This window comes from Pristis pectinata, chromosome 3 (assembly GCF_009764475.1).
Source record: "Pristis pectinata isolate sPriPec2 chromosome 3, sPriPec2.1.pri, whole genome shotgun sequence".
Taxonomy (NCBI): Eukaryota; Metazoa; Chordata; class Chondrichthyes; order Rhinopristiformes; family Pristidae; genus Pristis; species Pristis pectinata.
In genome coordinates, this window is record NC_067407.1 from 46550675 (window position 1) to 46568036 (window position 17362).

Here is a 17362-nt window from a genome sequence, read left to right on the forward strand (position 1 = left end):
GTTGATGGTGGTGATTTTGTATTAAAGTTTATAGTTTCTTCACACTGTACTTTATGCAGTTATATTTTGTACATCTGCACTATTGTAAGAACAAGGCTTGGTTGGTTGACTTTGCACTTGAGGGCATTGGACAAATTCAATCACAAATTCATTGACTCCCCCTACTTTGCCTACACCTCCTTCCATCCTGCTTCCTGTAAGGACTCCATTCCCTTCTCTCAGTTTTAATCTCTCTGTCATATATGTTGTGATGATGCCACCTATCACACCCCTGCTTTTGACACATATTCCTTATTCCTTAATCACAATTTCTCTCCACCACAGTTAATGAGACCCTGTTTTATTTTCCACACTTCTACTCTCACCACCTCTCCTCCCATTCAAGACAATGTTTGGGTTCCCCTTGAACCCCCCCCCCCCCCCCCCACATTCCACTAGCCTCCACATTTAGTAGATTTCCTCTGCAACTTTCCAACCAGATGCCATTACCAGGCACCCTCTCCCTTTTAAGCATTCAGAAGAGACTATTCCTCTGTGATCCTCTGTTCTGTTCTTTCAGCTCCCCTTTTTATAACACTTTCCTGAGAGCAAACAGCAGATGCAGTACCTCCCCTCCAACATCCTCCCTTCTTGTCAACCAGGGATCTAGGTAGGGCAACAATTTACTTCTTGTACTTTCAATTGAATTTATTACATTCAGTGCTCACAATGCAGACTCCTTTACATTGATGAGCCCGTACACGGGATGGATGAACACATTGTGGAATGTCTTTAAGTCCACAAATTAGTTATTTGTCACTTTAATTCTCTGTTCCACTCTGGCATCTCAATCTTTGGCTCCCTACAGTGTTCCACTGGTGTTCAATGTACCTCATCTTCTGACTTGGCATGTTTTAACCTTCAGGACTCAACAATGAATTCAACCATTTCAGATTAACAATCATTCTAGCCTTGTATTTTACAATTCCATTCAGTTATCCTCTCTCTTTCCTATTCTGGTATTTTCCATTCCATTCATCACACTTCCTCCAGACGTATCTTTACCATTCTCTTTCAGCCAGTATTATCAATGCTTGTTTCATTCAATTTCTGCTGGTTTCCAAAGACATTTCATTTTATTCACTCTGCATCTTCTTTTTTTCTCTGCATATTAAAACTTGTTTCATTCTTAACCCTTCCTAGTTCTGATGAAAGATCAACAACCTGAACCATTAACTCTGTCACCCCCTCCACAGTCATTGCCGAACCTGCTGAGCATCTCCAGCATTTTCATTGCAGGAATTGTTGGTTGGATCTCTGAGATGAATTAGGGTTTTTCCTTTTAAGTCTGAAATTCATATTTGTAATCTCATTAGTGAACTTTACACAAATCCCCAACTTTGTTTAAGGGTCCCTTAATGCAGCTTGAGTTGCTATTTTGTATTCCATCATTATTTATTAATTTTTAAGTTCTGATTAATTTACTAATAAGCCATGAGTTATGGTACTTTCTTCTCCCTGTGCCATTGCAGAATTACCCCAAATGAAGGAAAAGCCAGACACCATTGATCAATATAAACCACTACCACCTCTCCAGAATGACTTCATTCCAGAAGAAATCCTGTTGTCGTTGACTACTGTGCCAAGTCAATGCTGTCGTGATGAGTCACCACCGAAATCCCCAAAAGATCTTAAGGTAGGGACATAAAAGCACTTCAAATCCACGAGTGTTTACAATCAGTTTGTACTGAATTTACACAGTCTCTCTCCAGTTCAAAGAGGGAACAAAACAAGCTTAGTATTGAATAAAGCTATGGGCTTATGTAGCACCCATCAAATGTTGGGATATCTCAAAATGTTTTACAACCAAGGCAGAATTTTTCAAATGTAATTATGCTTGTAATTTAGGAAATAGCCAGTTTGCACAAAGCAAAATGTAACAAACAACAGTGTGATAATGACAAAATATTCTGTTTCAGATGATGTTGGTTGGAATAAACATTGGTGTAGGGAGAACATGCCAGCTCTTCAAAATAAGTAACAGGATTGTGAGGGCACAGTGACCTGACTCAATGCCTTATCTGAAAAACAGCCCCTCAAATAGTTAAGTACTTCACTTAGTACTGCACTGAAGTGTCAGCCTGAATTAGTTATTCCAGTATTTGGAACCTGAACCCACAATATTCTGACTTGCAGGCAAGAGCTTCTTGACTGTCCTGAATTGACAGTGTCATTCAGAAAATCGACTAAATAGCAAGTATGGGACATGGAGTGGTTGACGTTGACAGTGGGAGCCTGAAATGCTAGATGTTCAACTTCCCAACACAATCATTTCTCATTTTGACAAGTACAAACATTTAAATAAAACTTTTCATTCAGTGCATGTTTTGAGTGCCATTTAAGTAACTATAATGTAGAATAATACTTAAAACAAGTCTCATAAATATGAGGATACATATTGCCCAACAGTTGCAATTTTGTTTCAATCCACATAAAAATTCTTCCTTTTCTATGGAATGTTTACAAAGTGGACCTTACTTTCACAGAAATATTTACCTAGGAATTCAATTGCCAATGTCATTTTTTCAGTATTGTGCAATTGAAAATTGATTTATTTTCTTGAATGAAATGCAGGAATGACCATTTCTAGATTGTTTTTACATCACTCTTGAAATTCAACATGGCTCTTCAAAGTGCAAGTTACATCCCAACACTTGTATGCAATGCCATGGCCGATGAAGACAAGCATGACACATGCCGTCTTCACCACCTTGTCTACCTGTGTTACCACTTTCAGGGGACTATACACTTGTACCCTTGTAAGTTCAACAACTTTCTCCAGGGCCCTTCCATTCACTGTGTATGTCCTGCCCTGAATCCTGTGTATGCAACTACCCAAAATACATCACTTCACACTTGTCTGAGTTAAATTCCATTTGCCATTCCTTTTGACCATTTTCCCAGTTGATCAAAATCCCCTTGTAACCTTAGACAGCCTTCTTCATTGTCCACTATACCACCAATTTTGGAGTCATCTGCAAACTTACTAATCATGCAATCTACATTCTCATCCATATCATTAATGTATATGACAAGCAACAGGGGAACCAGCACTGATCCCTGCAGCACAGTACTGGTCACAGGTCTCCAATCTGAAAAACAACCCTTCACTATGTCACAAACCAGCAACAAAAGAAACACACTGAGCATGATTCAGTGTTAAAAACTATTTTATTAATCACTACTTATGATAATACGTAAAATAAAAGTAAAAATGTTAGTATGTTAGAATTCAAGAATGTTAAACCTCGAACGTTAACCCCAAACCTAAACTCTTCGTGTGTGTGTGTGACAAAGTCCAAAACTCCCAGTTCCTGAATGGTTCTTAAAGTTCAGTTCCGCAAGCCATAAGGTGAAACATGAGCAAGGGCTTCTTCAACAACCACCGTTGTCTGAAGATAAGATGTAGATGTAGAAAAACATAGAGAGAGTACATACGAAATCCAAATGTTCCACGATGGAACCCAAACGACACTTCAGTGTTTACTCGGTAGTGACTTCCTCACCCCGAAAAGCATCCGAACCGTGGTCGTCCACACAAATACCTGTTTCCTTCTACAGGTCAGCAACAAAGTGAACTCCACCGGATTACTTCCAACTTCCATACATGGATTTCAGTGGCAAACACAGTTATTGTTTCTCATCCATCGATAGAGAAAACAAGCAGGCTGGTGTCTCTCTCCCTTCTCTCTCTCTCTTTCTTCTTCTTCTTACTTCTTCAACAACGTCATTACGTCCTTTATCTTCTATTGACGTAAGCACGCCCCACACACACATACACACACACTCTCTATCTTAAAGGGACTTTCACTGAGTCCGTAACACCTCCCACCTAAAAAAAAATTTTCCCAAGAAAATTTTAACCGCGCATACAGTTAGTAATGTTAATAATTATCATGCTACACAACTACAGACTATCAGATTAGTACAGATACATGTTTCCCATTTAACATCGGGAAAGACAATCAGCAATCACATTATCTTTGCCTTTAATGTGAGTTATCATGAGATCAAACTCTTGCAAAATTAAACTCCAATTTAACAGCCTTCTGTTCTTGTTTTTGACTCGGCTCAGAAACACCAATGGGTTATGATCTGTATACACAGTCAATGGTTTCTGAGCGGTGCAAACATATACACTGAAATGTTGCAAGGCTAAAACAAGCGACAGTAATTCTTTCTCTATGGTGGAATAATTCTTTTGATGCTCATTAAATTTCTTTGAAAAGTAAGCTACAGGATGGTCAATATCATCAAGGTCACCCTTCTGCAACAACACAGCTCCTGCAGCTTCATCACTGGCATCTACTGCTAATGAAAATGGCTTTTCAAAGTCAGGTGTTTTGAGCACAGGATGGTAGCATAAAATGGCTTTCAGTTTCTCAAATGCTTCTTGACAAGAATCTGTCCAAACAAACTTTACTCCCTTCTTCAGAAGATTAGTTAGGGGAAGAGCAATATCAGCAAAACTTTTACAAAATTTTCGATAATATCCAACCATTCCCAAAAATCTTCTAACAGTCCTCGTACCTGTGGGAATAGGGAACTCAGATATTGCTTGAACTTTTGCCTGAACAGGAGCTTGCTTGCCTTGACCTACAACATAACCAAGATACGTCACAGTGGCATGGCCAAATTCACTTTTAGCCAAGTTAACTGTAAGGTTAGCCTTGGAAAGTCTTTCAAACAACCTTTCTAACGCAGAGATGTGATCCTCCCATGTATCATTCCCAGTCACTAAGTCGTCAATGTAGGCATCTGTATGGTTTAACCCATGAATCACTGAATTAATCATTCTTTGAAATGTTGCCGGAGCATTTTTCATTCCAAATGGCAAAACATTGTATTCATACAATCCAGAAGGGGTTACAAAGGCTGAAATTTCCCTTCCTCTATCTGTTAATGGAACACACCAGTACCCTTTTAATAGGTCAATTTTTGTAAGAAATTTTGCCTTTCCCACTCTGTCTATGCAATCATCCACCCTAGGAATAGGGTAGGCATCTGACTTTGTTACAGCATTCACTTTCCTGTAATCTGTGCAAAATCTAACAGTTCCATCAGGTTTAGGTACAATAACACAGGGCGAACTCCAATTTGAAGTAGAATGTCTAATAATATCATTTTCCAACATGTATTTTATTTCCTGATCAACAAGTTTACTTTTTTCCACATTCATTCGATATGGGTGTTGTTTGATTGGTTTTGCATCCCCAACATCAACATCATGGGTAATTATCGATGTTCTGTTTGGAACATCTGGGAACAGATTTTTAAATTTTAAAATTAATTCTCTCATCTGTTGTTTTTGTGAAACTTGTAAATGGTCCAACTTCGTTTCAAGGTTCTCCATGATATTTTGGTTTTTCAGTTTCGATGGAACAATATTTGGTCTAAATTGGCCTTCCTCAACATCAACATCAGGCATTCTAGAAACAACCTTTACACCATCCACCAAGGCCACAACTGAATCCCTCTCATAATAAGGTTTTAGCATGTTTACATGACAGAGTTGTGTTTTCTTGCGTCTATCTGGTGTTTTGATTATATATGTTAGATCAGTCACTCGAGATTCAATAACATAGGGTCCAGAAAAACGAGCTTGCAAGGGATTATTTTGGCTAGGGAAAAATACCAATACCTTTTGCCCCACTGCGAATGTCCTAGGCCGAGCACGTCTATCAAAATATGTCTTCATTCTTATCTGGCTTGTTTTCAAATTCTCTCTCGCTAGCTGGCAGACTCTCTCCAACCGAGTTTTAAATTTTTGGACATAGTCCAACAGACTCAAGTGAACTTCCTCATTAACCCATTGCTCTCTTAACAACTCCAAAGGTCCTCTCACCCTATGTCCAAACACAAGCTCAAACGGACTAAATCCGATTGACTCCTGGATCGATTCTCTAACGGCAAACAAAAGTAAATGGATACCTTCGTCCCAATCCTTGGTGTTTTCAAAGCAATAAGTCTTCAGCATATTTTTGAGAGTAGAATGAAATCTCTCCAGAGCTCCTTGAGATTCTGGGTGATATGCAGATGATACAATCTGCTTTGCTCCCAGCTCATAGACTATTTGTTGAAAAATTTTTGACATAAAATTACTACCTTGATCAGATTGGATTTCTTTTGGCAAACCAAACAAGGTAAAAAATTTTACAAGAGCCTTTGACACCGTCTTGGCCTTAATATTTCTAAGGGGTATTGCCTCTGGAAATCTAGAAGTGGCACACATGATGGTTAACAAATACTGATTTCTAGTCTTAGACTTTGGTAAGGGGCCAACACAGTCCACAATCACCTTCGAAAAGGGTTCACCAAAAGCAGGAATTGGTTTCAAAGGAGCCACAGGGGGTTTTTGATTTGACATGTGTGGCAGGTTCGACAAAACATCACCACATCTTTTCTCAAACCAGGCCAATAGAATTGTTTCAAGATCTTCCCTACAGTTTTATTCACACCAAAATGACCACCCAAAGGCATACTATGGGCCAGGTTTAAAATCTCATCCCTATAAACTTTTGGAACAACAACCTGATGAATAACTTCCCATTCCTCAGTAACAGGAACATGAGGAGGTCTCCATTTCCTCATTAACACTCCATTTTTGACATAGTATCCAGTTGGCACTTTTTCAATCTCTTCACATGAGAGAGCTTTTTCTTTCAATTCTGTCAACTCAGGGTCCTTTGTCTGTTCCACCATAAAATCCTTCCTTGACAAAGACAAATCTTTAAATTCAGGCTCACTGTAAGGATGTTGATCCTCCAGTGAAGACAGAAAAGTCTCAGATAAGGCATCATAATTTTCTTCCTGTTTAGGACTGTCACAAGGAACTACATCAGACTGCACCGGACTGTCTGTCTTGGCTAATTCTTTAGCTCTAGCTCGAGTCACCGCACATGATGGGTAAACATCTGAATCATCCTCAGACTCATCAATCCTTGGTTTGGTTGTTAACCGTACCACAGGATCACTTTCTCCATTTGCAAGGTCATTTCCCAATAACAAAGAAACTCCTTCCACTGGCAAACTAGGTCTTATCCCTATCTCGACTGGTCCTTCTACGAACTTTGACTTTAAAATCACCCTGTGAAAAGGGACAGACATGGTCTCACCTGTAACGCCTCGCACTAGATTTACTTCACCAGTGTCACTTTCTTCACCAAAATTTAAAACACTGTCCAGCAAGAGAGATTGACTAGCCCCAGTATCTCTAAGAATTTTCACTGGCACCTGGGGTGACTCATCATTCAGTGAAACAAAACCCTCTGATACATACGAACGGAATTCTTTTCTCACCTCCTCCAACTTTTCCGCTTTTCCCTCTTGCAAGGACTGATCTTTAACAGCATCTCCTAAACCTTTTTGATTTTTAATTGCCTGAAAGCAAGCATTGGGCCCAGCTTCCTTCTTTTTCTTCAAAAGGGCACAATTAGATATCACGTGGCCAGGTTTCCTACAGTAATAACAAGTACGCTCAACAGGTTTCTCCAGCCCTGGTTTCTTTTCATCTTTTCCTTTTTGATTACCTCCCAATTTAATCTCCGGTTTACCTGGATTGTCTTTGTAACTCTTTTGAAAGGTTTTAGGTTGTCCCCATTTGGATTTATGGGTTAAAGCATAATCATCTGCCAACCTAGCAGTTTCTTGTAAAGTTTCCACTGCCTTTTCATTTAAATATGTTGTTAATTCAGCTGGAACACATCTTTTAAAGTCTTCCACCAGTATCAATTCTGTCAATTTATCATAATCCCCATCTACATTTTTAGCCAGGCACCATCGTTCAAAACATATTCTCTTTCCATTGGCAAATTCCATATAAGTCTGATCTGCAGATTTCCTCAAGTCTCTGAATTTTTGTCTATAAGCCTCAGGGACCAATTCATAGGCCTTCAATATAGCTTGTTTTACCTTGGTATAATCAGCTGCATCCTCAACAGACAAAGCAGAATAAGCTTTTTGAGCTTTACCTTTAATCACACTCTGTACCATAAGAGCCCATCCTTTCCTTGGCCAGTTTGAACTCACAGCAACCTTTTCAAAATGTTGGAAATACTGATCAACCTGATCTTCTTCAAACGGAGGGACTAATCGAACCTCCCTGCTGGCTGAAAAACCATCATCAGAATCAGATTCCGAACTCCTACGCTTCATTTGTAACTCATGCTGCCTCTGTTTTTCCTTCTCCTCTGCCTCAAACTTTAACCGAATTAGTTCCCGTTCCTGTTCAGCCTCTAACTTCATCCGAGTTATCTCTCGTTCCCGTTCAGCCTCTAACTTCATCTGAGTTATCTTTTGTTCGGCCTCTAATTTATTTTGCTCTCGTTCAGCCTCTAATCTCTTTTCCTCTTGTTCGGCCTCTAATTTATTTTGCTCTCGTTCAGCCTCTATCTTTAACTGGGTTTGTTCTCGTTCAGCCTCTATCTTTAACTGGGTTTGTTCTCGTTCAGCTTCTATCTTTGCCAGCTGCACCTGTGCCTCAGAAATTGCTATTTCACTGCCAGGAAACTGTTTTAGCACTTCCTTCTCAAACACCTTCTTTTCCACATAATGGCCAGCTATCAATCTCTGAATATCTGCCTTTCTCATAGACTGCTTTACTTCTGTAAGGTTTAGCCTTGTAGCAACCTTTATCAAATCATGCTTTTTCGCCACCTCCAATCCCTTTTGGGTTGGTGACTCCAAAAATGCCTTAATATCCATTGCTGCTGGTTTCCACACACACAAGCCAATTAAAAAGAATTTATCAGACCTCCCTCAAAAATCTTTGGATTGAATCCCGAACAAATCTCGTCAATCTGGGGTACAATCCCAGACGACACTCGTTAACCTTGGGAACTATCCCGGACGAGCCCCCAATTTTGTCACAAACCAGCAACAAAAGAAACACACTGAGCATGATTCAGTGTTAAAAACTATTTTATTAATCACTACTTATGATAATACGTAAAATAAAAGTAAAAATGTTAGTATGTTAGAATTCAAGAATGTTAAACCTCGAACGTTAACCCCAAACCTAAACTCTTCGTGTGTGTGTGTGACAAAGTCCAAAACTCCCAGTTCCTGAATGGTTCTTAAAGTTCAGTTCCGCAAGCCATAAGGTGAAACATGAGCAAGGGCTTCTTCAACAACCACCGTTGTCTGAAGATAAGATGTAGATGTAGAAAAACATAGAGAGAGTACATACGAAATCCAAATGTTCCACGATGGAACCCAAACGACACTTCAGTGTTTACTCGGTAGTGACTTCCTCACCCCGAAAAGCATCCGAACCGTGGTCGTCCACACAAATACCTGTTTCCTTCTACAGGTCAGCAACAAAGTGAACTCCACCGGATTACTTCCAACTTCCATACATGGATTTCAGTGGCAAACACAGTTATCGTTTCTCATCCATCGATAGAGAAAACAAGCAGGCTGGTGTCTCTCTCCCTTCTCTCTCTCTCTTTCTTCTTCTTCTTACTTCTTCAACAACGTCATTACGTCCTTTATCTTCTATTGACGTAAGCACGCCCCACACACACATACACACACACTCTCTATCTTAAAGGGACTTTCACTGAGTCCGTAACAACTATCACAGCACACGAAAGTTTGTGTGTTGCTCCAGATTTCCAGCATCTGCATTCTGTTATGTCCACCTTCTGCTTCATATCACCAAGCCAATTTTGTATCCATTTGGCTTGTTTGTCATGAGTCCCATATGTTCTGACCTTTCAGACCAACCTACTATGTGTGACCTTGTCAAGGGCCTTGCTAAAGTCCACGTATAAAATGTCTACTACCCTGCCCTCGTCAATGCTCTTGATTACCCCTTCAAAATATTCCATGAAGTTTGTGAGACATGATTTCCCATGCAGAAAGCCATGCTGTCTCGAATCAGTCCTTCCCTTTTCAAATGCAAATAAGCCCTGTCTCAGAGGAAACATCTCCTCTGTAGTCATTCCTTTCCAATGAAATTGAGTTGACCTGGAGTCAGTGGGCAGATTTCCCTGTGTGACTGCTGGGAAAATGCAGGAAGCTGAAGTTTTGATGCTGGGCTCCATCCACGTCAAATTATAGTGAAAAGGAAGTTCTGGTCTTGCAAGTTTATGTTGGTGTCCCAAGTTCCTGAACATGAAAACCTAAGCGTCATTCTATGTAAAAATATTTTTTTTTCACAAGAGCCGCTGTTTTTACCAAGAAAAAAAAATTTCTTCATTTCAAGTTCAAGTTACTTTATTGTCATTCATCCATGCTATAAAAACACATGGCGGAACGAAATGTCGTTTCCCCCAGACTCTCACAACAGAGGACATACATAGAATGGAAGACATACAATAAACACAAACAAAAACAAAAAAAAATAGTGCAAGTACAAATAGTGCAAAAAAACGGTATATACTAAATACAAATTTAGTGCAGAGTTAGTGCAAAACCGAGTTGGACAAGAGAAATACAAGCTCAGTGTGTTGTACTCATTGTATAAACATGTTCAGCAGCAGCCAAAGTTCTTATATGCCATTGTGCAAACCAGAGCTTTCGATGTGGCATTTGTCTACCAGGGTATTCAGGAGCCTGACAGCCTGGGGGAGAAACTGTTGTGCAATCTGGTAGTTCTGGCCCGGATGCTCCAGTACCGCTTGCCAGATGGCAGTGAGACAGATAGGTCATGGGAGGGATGAGAAGGGTCGTCTATAATTCTATAAACCCTACGTGTGCATCGTGCATTGTAAATATCCGAGATGGAGGGAAGAGGTACTCCAATGATCTTTCTCGCTGTACTCGCAATTCTCTGCAAAGACTTACGGTCGGAGATGTTACAGTTACCGTACCAGGCAGAGATGCAGCTGGTCAGGATACTCTCAATGGTACCCCTGCAGAATGTAGTGAGGGTGGGGGAGGGCAGGTTTGCTCTTTTCAGCCACTGTAAAAAGTGGAGACGCTGCTGTGCCTTCTTGGTGAGGGAAGAGATGTTAGTTGACCAGGACAGGTCATCTGCTATATGTATTCCCAAGAACTTATAACAGCTGACTCTCTGTACAATGATGCCATTGATGCACAGGGGTAAGTGGTCAGCCTGAGCCTTTCTAAAATCCACAATCCACGTTCAAGGAGAGATTGTTGACTGAGCACCAATCTGCCAGCCTCGCCACCTCCCCTCTGTAAGCTGTTTCATCATTCCTGCTGATGAGGCCCGCCACTGTTGTATCATCAGCAAACTTGATGATATGGTTGGAGCTTGAGTTGGCAGAACAGTCATGGGTCAGCAGTGTGAACAGCAGTGGACTGAGCACACAGCCCTGGGGGGCTCCGGTGCTCAGCCTGGTGATTTTTGAGATGGTATTTCCAATACGAACTGACTGTGGCCTTTCAGAGAGGAAGTCCAGAATCCAATTGCAGGTGGAGGTGCTGAGGCCCAGTAGGTGTAGCTTCCTTATGAGGTTCTGTGGGATGATAGTATTAAAGGCAGAGCTGAAGTCTATAAAGAGCATCCTAACGTGTCCTTTTGATCGAGGTGAGACAAAGCCAGGTGGAGGGCAAAGGACACTGCATCTTCAGTTGACCAATTGGGGCGATATGCAAACTGAAGGGGGTCCAGTAAGGGAGGGAGAATGGATTTAATATGTTGCAAGACTAACCTCTCGAAGCACCTCATGATGACTGAAGTCAGTGCCATGGGGCGGTAGTCATTTAAACAGGCTACAGGTGTCTTTTTAGGCACTGGTCTAATAGTGGTAGATTTGAAACATACGGGGACAATGGGGACAACAAGGGGAGTAGGGATAGCTCAGGGAATTATAGACCAATGAGTCTTACCTCAGTGGTTGGTAAGTTGATGGAGAAGATCCTAGGAGGCAGGATTTATGAACATTTGGAGAGGTATAATATGATTAGGAATAGTCAGCATGGCTTTGTCAAGGGCAGGTCCTGTCTTACGAGCCTGATTGAATTTTTTGAGGATGTGACTAAGCACATCGATGAGGGGAGAGCAGTAGATGTAGTGTATATGGATTTCAGCAAGGCGTTTGATAAGGTACCCCATGCAAGGCTTATGGAGAAGGTGAGGAGACGTGGGATCCAAGGGGACATTGCAGTGTGGATCCAGAACTGGCTGGCCCACAGAAGGCCAAGAGTGGTTGTTGAAGGGTCATATTCTGAGTGGAGATCAGTGACCAGTGGTGTACCTCAGGGATCTGTACTATAAACGACCTGGATGAGGAAGTGGAGGGGTGAGTTAGTAAGTTTGCGGATGACATGAAGGTTGGGGGTGTTGTGGATTGTTTGGAGGGCTGTCAGAGGTTACGGAGGGACATAGATAGGATGCAAAGTTGGGCTGAGAAGTGGCAGATGCAGTTCAACCCAGATAAATGTGAAGTGGTTCATTTTGGTAGGTCAAATATGTTGGCGGAATATAGTATTAATGGTAGGACTCTTGGCAGTGTGGAGCATCAAAGGGATCTTGGGGTCCGAGTCCACAGGACGCTCAAAGCGGCTGCGCAGGTTGGCTCTGTGGTTAAGAAGGCATATGGTGTACTGTCCTTCATCAATCGGGGAATTGAATTTAGGAGCCGGGAGGTATTGTTGCAGCTATATCAGTCCCTGGTCAGACCCCACTTGGAGTATTGTGCTCAGTTCAGGTTGCGTCACTACAGGAAAGATGTGGAAGCCATAGAAAGGGTGCAGAGGAGATTTACAAGGATGCTGCCTGGAATGTGGAGCATGCCTTATGAAAGCAGGTTGAGGGAACTCGGCCTTTTCTCCTTGGAGAGACAGAGAGTGAGGGGGGACCTGATAGAGGTGTATAAGATGATGAGAGGTATTAATCGGGTGGATAGTCAGAGGCTTTTCCCCAGGGCTGAAATGGTGGCCACAAGAGGACATAGGTTTAAGGTGCTGGGGAGTAGATACAGAGATGTCAAGGGTAAGTTTTTTACTCAGAGAGTGGTGAGTGCGTGGAATGGGCTGCCAGAAACGGTGGTGGAGGCGGATACGATAGGGTCTTTCAAGAGACTGTTAAACAGGTACATGGAGCTGAGTAAAATAGAGGGCTATGGGTAAGCCTAGTAATTTCTAGGGTAGAGACATGTTCGGCACAGCTTTGTGGGCCAAAGGGCCTGAATTGTGCTGTATGTTATCAGGTCCCACTGATTTCCGAGGGTCAACCCTGGATAATATCTTCCTCACACTAGCTGAGGACAGACAAAGTACCTGGTCATTGAGCGGTGGAGGTGTCTTGCTTGCAGGTTCGTTGTTAAGTACATCAAACCGAGCATAAAAGTCGTTCAGTGCATCTGGGAGGGAGGCGTCATTGTCGCAAGTGCAAGGTGGGGCCTTGTAATCCGTGATGGCCTGGATGTCCTGCCACAGACGTCTTGTGTCCTTGGTATCAGAGACGTAACCCTGGATCTTCTGGGCATAACTCCTCTTTGCCTCCCTGATGCCACGGGACAGGTTGGCCCTCGTTGTCCTGAGGGCTGCCACATCACCTGACCTGAAGGCAGCGTCTTGAGTTTTCAACAGTTGATGTATCTCTGCTGTCAGCCATGGCTTCTGGTTGGCGCATGTGGTGATGGTTTTGATGATAGTGACATCGTCAATGCACTTGTTGATGTAGTCAGTCACCACAGCTGCATACTCCTCCAAGTTGATGGTATGGTCACAGGTGGCTGCTTCTCTAAACATACTCCAGTCCGTGTTTTCAAAGCAGTCCTGTAAGGCTGACATTGCATTCACAGGCCATAATCTTATCTGCTTTCGGGAGGGTTTGCAACACATTGATGCAAATCACACCAAAATGTGACCTGTGTTTGATCGCTGTGGCATACACGGGTAAGACCTTCAAATCAGTTCATCCAATTAGATCACGGTTGAACTGTATTGTAATTCCATCTTCATACCTTGGTTCCGAGGCCCTTAACCCCCATCCCCAGAAAAATCTGTCAATCTTTGATAGCTTTCCAGTTGGGTCCACCATCTTTGCTGTGGTTGGAAGGCAACATGATAGTTATAGAGTCATAAAATCATACAGCACGGAAACAGGCGCTTTGGCCCAACTGATTCATGCCAACCAAGATGCTCATCCAAGCTAATCCCATTTGCCCGTGTTTGGGCCATAACTTTCTAAACTTTTCCTATCTGTGTACTTGTCCAACTGTCTTTTAAAAGTTGTTAATGTGCTAGCCTCAAACACTTCATCTGGCAGCTCATTCCGTATACTTACCACCCTCTGTGTGTAAAAAAAAGTTGCCCCTCAAGTTCCTATTAAATCTTTCCCCTCTCACCTTAAATCTGTGCCCTCTAGTTCTTGATTCCCCAACCCTAGGCAAAAGAATGAGTGCTTTCACCCTATCTATGCCCCTCTGTAAGATCACCCCTCAGTCTTGATTCCTCACAACCACAGTAACCCTTTGATGCTTGTGTATTCTACAGATGCTACAGATAAATAAATGTTTTATGTTGCACTCAGTTTATAGAAACATTGTCACTGTGTAGCTTGATTGAAGGGCAAGCACAATGCATTCAAAGCATTTTTTTGCCCATGAATAGATTTTTTTCCCAAAAGTACAACGGTATATGGTTTATTTAATTGAAAGAACAAAATGAAATGAAATCCATGTTATGATTTTATTTTGCCACATTCATTTATTACAGTTGCAATAAAGCAAATAACAATTACCATCTTCCATGCAAACTATCCAAATTCTGTTTCCTCAGTCACAACGTGTCCGACGAACTGATTGCATATGGCATCACCCAAGTCGGAGATCAAAGTTCAAGTACTTGATAGATCAGCCCATTTCACTGGCTCGAGCAGGAAGGTACATTTATTCACCTGTTGGAGGTGGGGATGATTAAAATGGAATATGTTACCCTAAATTGGCAAAGCACAGCTTGCTTTGTATACAGTTTTGATAGTCATTACAAAGTTTATTTTCTAATGCAACTTGCTGAAATACTCACATTACATGGCACTTTATTGTGCAGAAACTGAACCTGATGCATTTTTTTAATGACTGGTAGGAGTTCAACTGCTGCACACAGAATGAAGAGGGAAAAGTCAGGCATGAACATTATTCAGCATGCTTAACAGCATATCTTTGATGTTGTCTTTGATGTATTTGTCTGATAAATGCTCATAGAAGTTGGCACTTCCCTTTGCCTGTTTAAAAAAGTATGAACACATTTTTAAAAATTAGCCTTTAACAAATGACTTGCCACTTACAGTTAAGTTACTCGCAATATGCTGAAAGGTAGAGGATTTTGGTATTTTCAATTCATGGGGACAATGTAAGGACGGTGGTTATAAATCCAGCTGCACCCGTGCAGACAAGTGCACAGTGTTCCATCACACTCCAAACTTTTGGCTTGTAGAATGTAGGAAAGTTTTGGGATTCAGAAGTGACTTACACTGCAGAATACACAGCCTCTGACCTGCTTGAATAGCCATTGCATTTATAATGATGATTGGCTATCACTATGCTCATGTTACATCATTTATTAACCTGGGGCTGGATGTTGTCTCGGATTTGTTATCTACAGCCTCAGACTGCTTCATTGTCTGAGAAATTGTGAATGAACGTGTTGCAGTCATCAGCAAACAGCCACCATTCTCACCTTATGTGTGGGATATCATGAAGGAAACAGATGTAGATAGCTGCACCGAAGATGTTACCTTAATGAATGCCTGAGCCAATCCCTTGGGGCGACAATGATTGACATATGACAGGCACAATCATCTTCCTTTCTATCAGTTATGAGATCAGTTATATTTTCTTCCTGATCCCATGGATTTTTAGTTGTATTGGGCATTCTTTGTGCCACACATGGTCGGATTTATATCTAGGGCTCTGGTGTCATGTTTTGTCCATGGCTGTGATGAAGTGTGGAGTCCTGACCGTGATGGAAGCCAAAGTAAATATTAAAAGTAATTTTGTTCTCTTACCATCATTTATGTTCTTGATTGAGAATAATTGATGGGATATTCATTTAGCTAGGTTGTATTTATCTTTTTTTGTGGATAGGACAAACCTCAGCAACTTTCTACATTATTGTGTATATGCTGGTGTCATAACTGAGGCACTAGCAGTGCAGGTAGATCTAGACACAAGTCTTCACTGCAGATGGGATGATGTCAGTCATAGTGTGCCAAATCCATGTACCTGCTCAGGCATAGTGAGGATGATAATAAGAGCTCTTGACATGAGGTCAACTGATGTTGACCAGGACACTGATATTGAGACTGTCGGGTTTAGGCCAAATCAGATAAAGGCAACAAGTTTCCTCCTTTGCAAGACAGTAGTTGATCAGTTGGCCTTTATGATAATCTGATAGATTTATGTTTTTCTTGTGAATGCTGCTTATATGATACTGTGTGCCTGCGATGTTGCTACAAGTAAGTTTTTTGTTGCGTCTGTGCATACATGTACTTCTACATATGACAATAAACTTGACTTTGACTTTAGATATATTTAATTTTTTGAAAAGTTAACTCAAACCGACCAACTGTCATGGTGAGATTCAATTATAGTCCAGTATTCTGAATTATTGCAGAGAACTGTGGACACCAAACCTATAATATTGCCACTACTCTGCTGCTCCCATATAATTTTCTTATCCATATTCAGTTGCTTGCCTCACTCTTGGAATGCTTCTCTTTTTTTGAGACTACCCCTAATCTCCTGCACAATTCTCCTGATCCCTTCTGGGTTTTTAATTTTCTCTTGCTGTTGTTTCCTCTGCTCACTTCCTTATTTATTTTTTTGTACATGTGTCCAGGGTTCTCTTTCTGTCTACTGTTCTTGCCTTTGCAAACAGTTATTACTCCCTTCTCTCTTACTTTATCACTCATTAAAGAAAAATATACGTTATTTAATTGGAAAGGGGGACCGGATTATAGAGCCTGTCTATTGCTATATGTCAGCATTAAATTTGGAAGAAGGCAGAGATCACCAGCCTTTTCATTATTTCTTTAAAATCTTGGTGCATCTGTATCTTTTTTTTGTGGGTGACTTTCTTTGATTCTAATCTTTCCACATCTTAATGCAGGGATATCTCCTTTCTATGTGATGCTGTATATACCAAATGTCCCGTTAACGTGATGCCTGTTGCATTGGCAGCTACGGATAAAAGTGCTGTTCGGGCTCAATTTGAAAAGCATTCCACCACAGTGAGTAATGAAGAAATCAAACGACTGAATGATTTGCAAGCAATATTTATTATGTTTTGCTTTCAATCAAAACTGTTTAAAATCTCTGGGTTTAGAATGTGACTGTTTCAACTTTATTTCAATTTTGGATTTTCATTTTAACTTATATGACATGAGAAGCAAAATTTCTAATTC

General features: G+C 41.1%; 1 long non-coding RNA gene across 1 annotated transcript; it reads left to right on the forward strand.

Annotated features, from left to right (window-relative positions):
* The first annotated feature begins 1592 nt into the window (after positions 1-1592).
* LOC127568649 (uncharacterized) lies at positions 1593-17161 on the forward strand. The gene is made up of 3 exons (XR_007956046.1): positions 1593-1675; positions 14737-14840; positions 17068-17161. It is a non-coding gene; the product is annotated as an uncharacterized LOC127568649 (long non-coding RNA).
* The last annotated feature ends 201 nt before the right edge of the window (positions 17162-17362 follow it).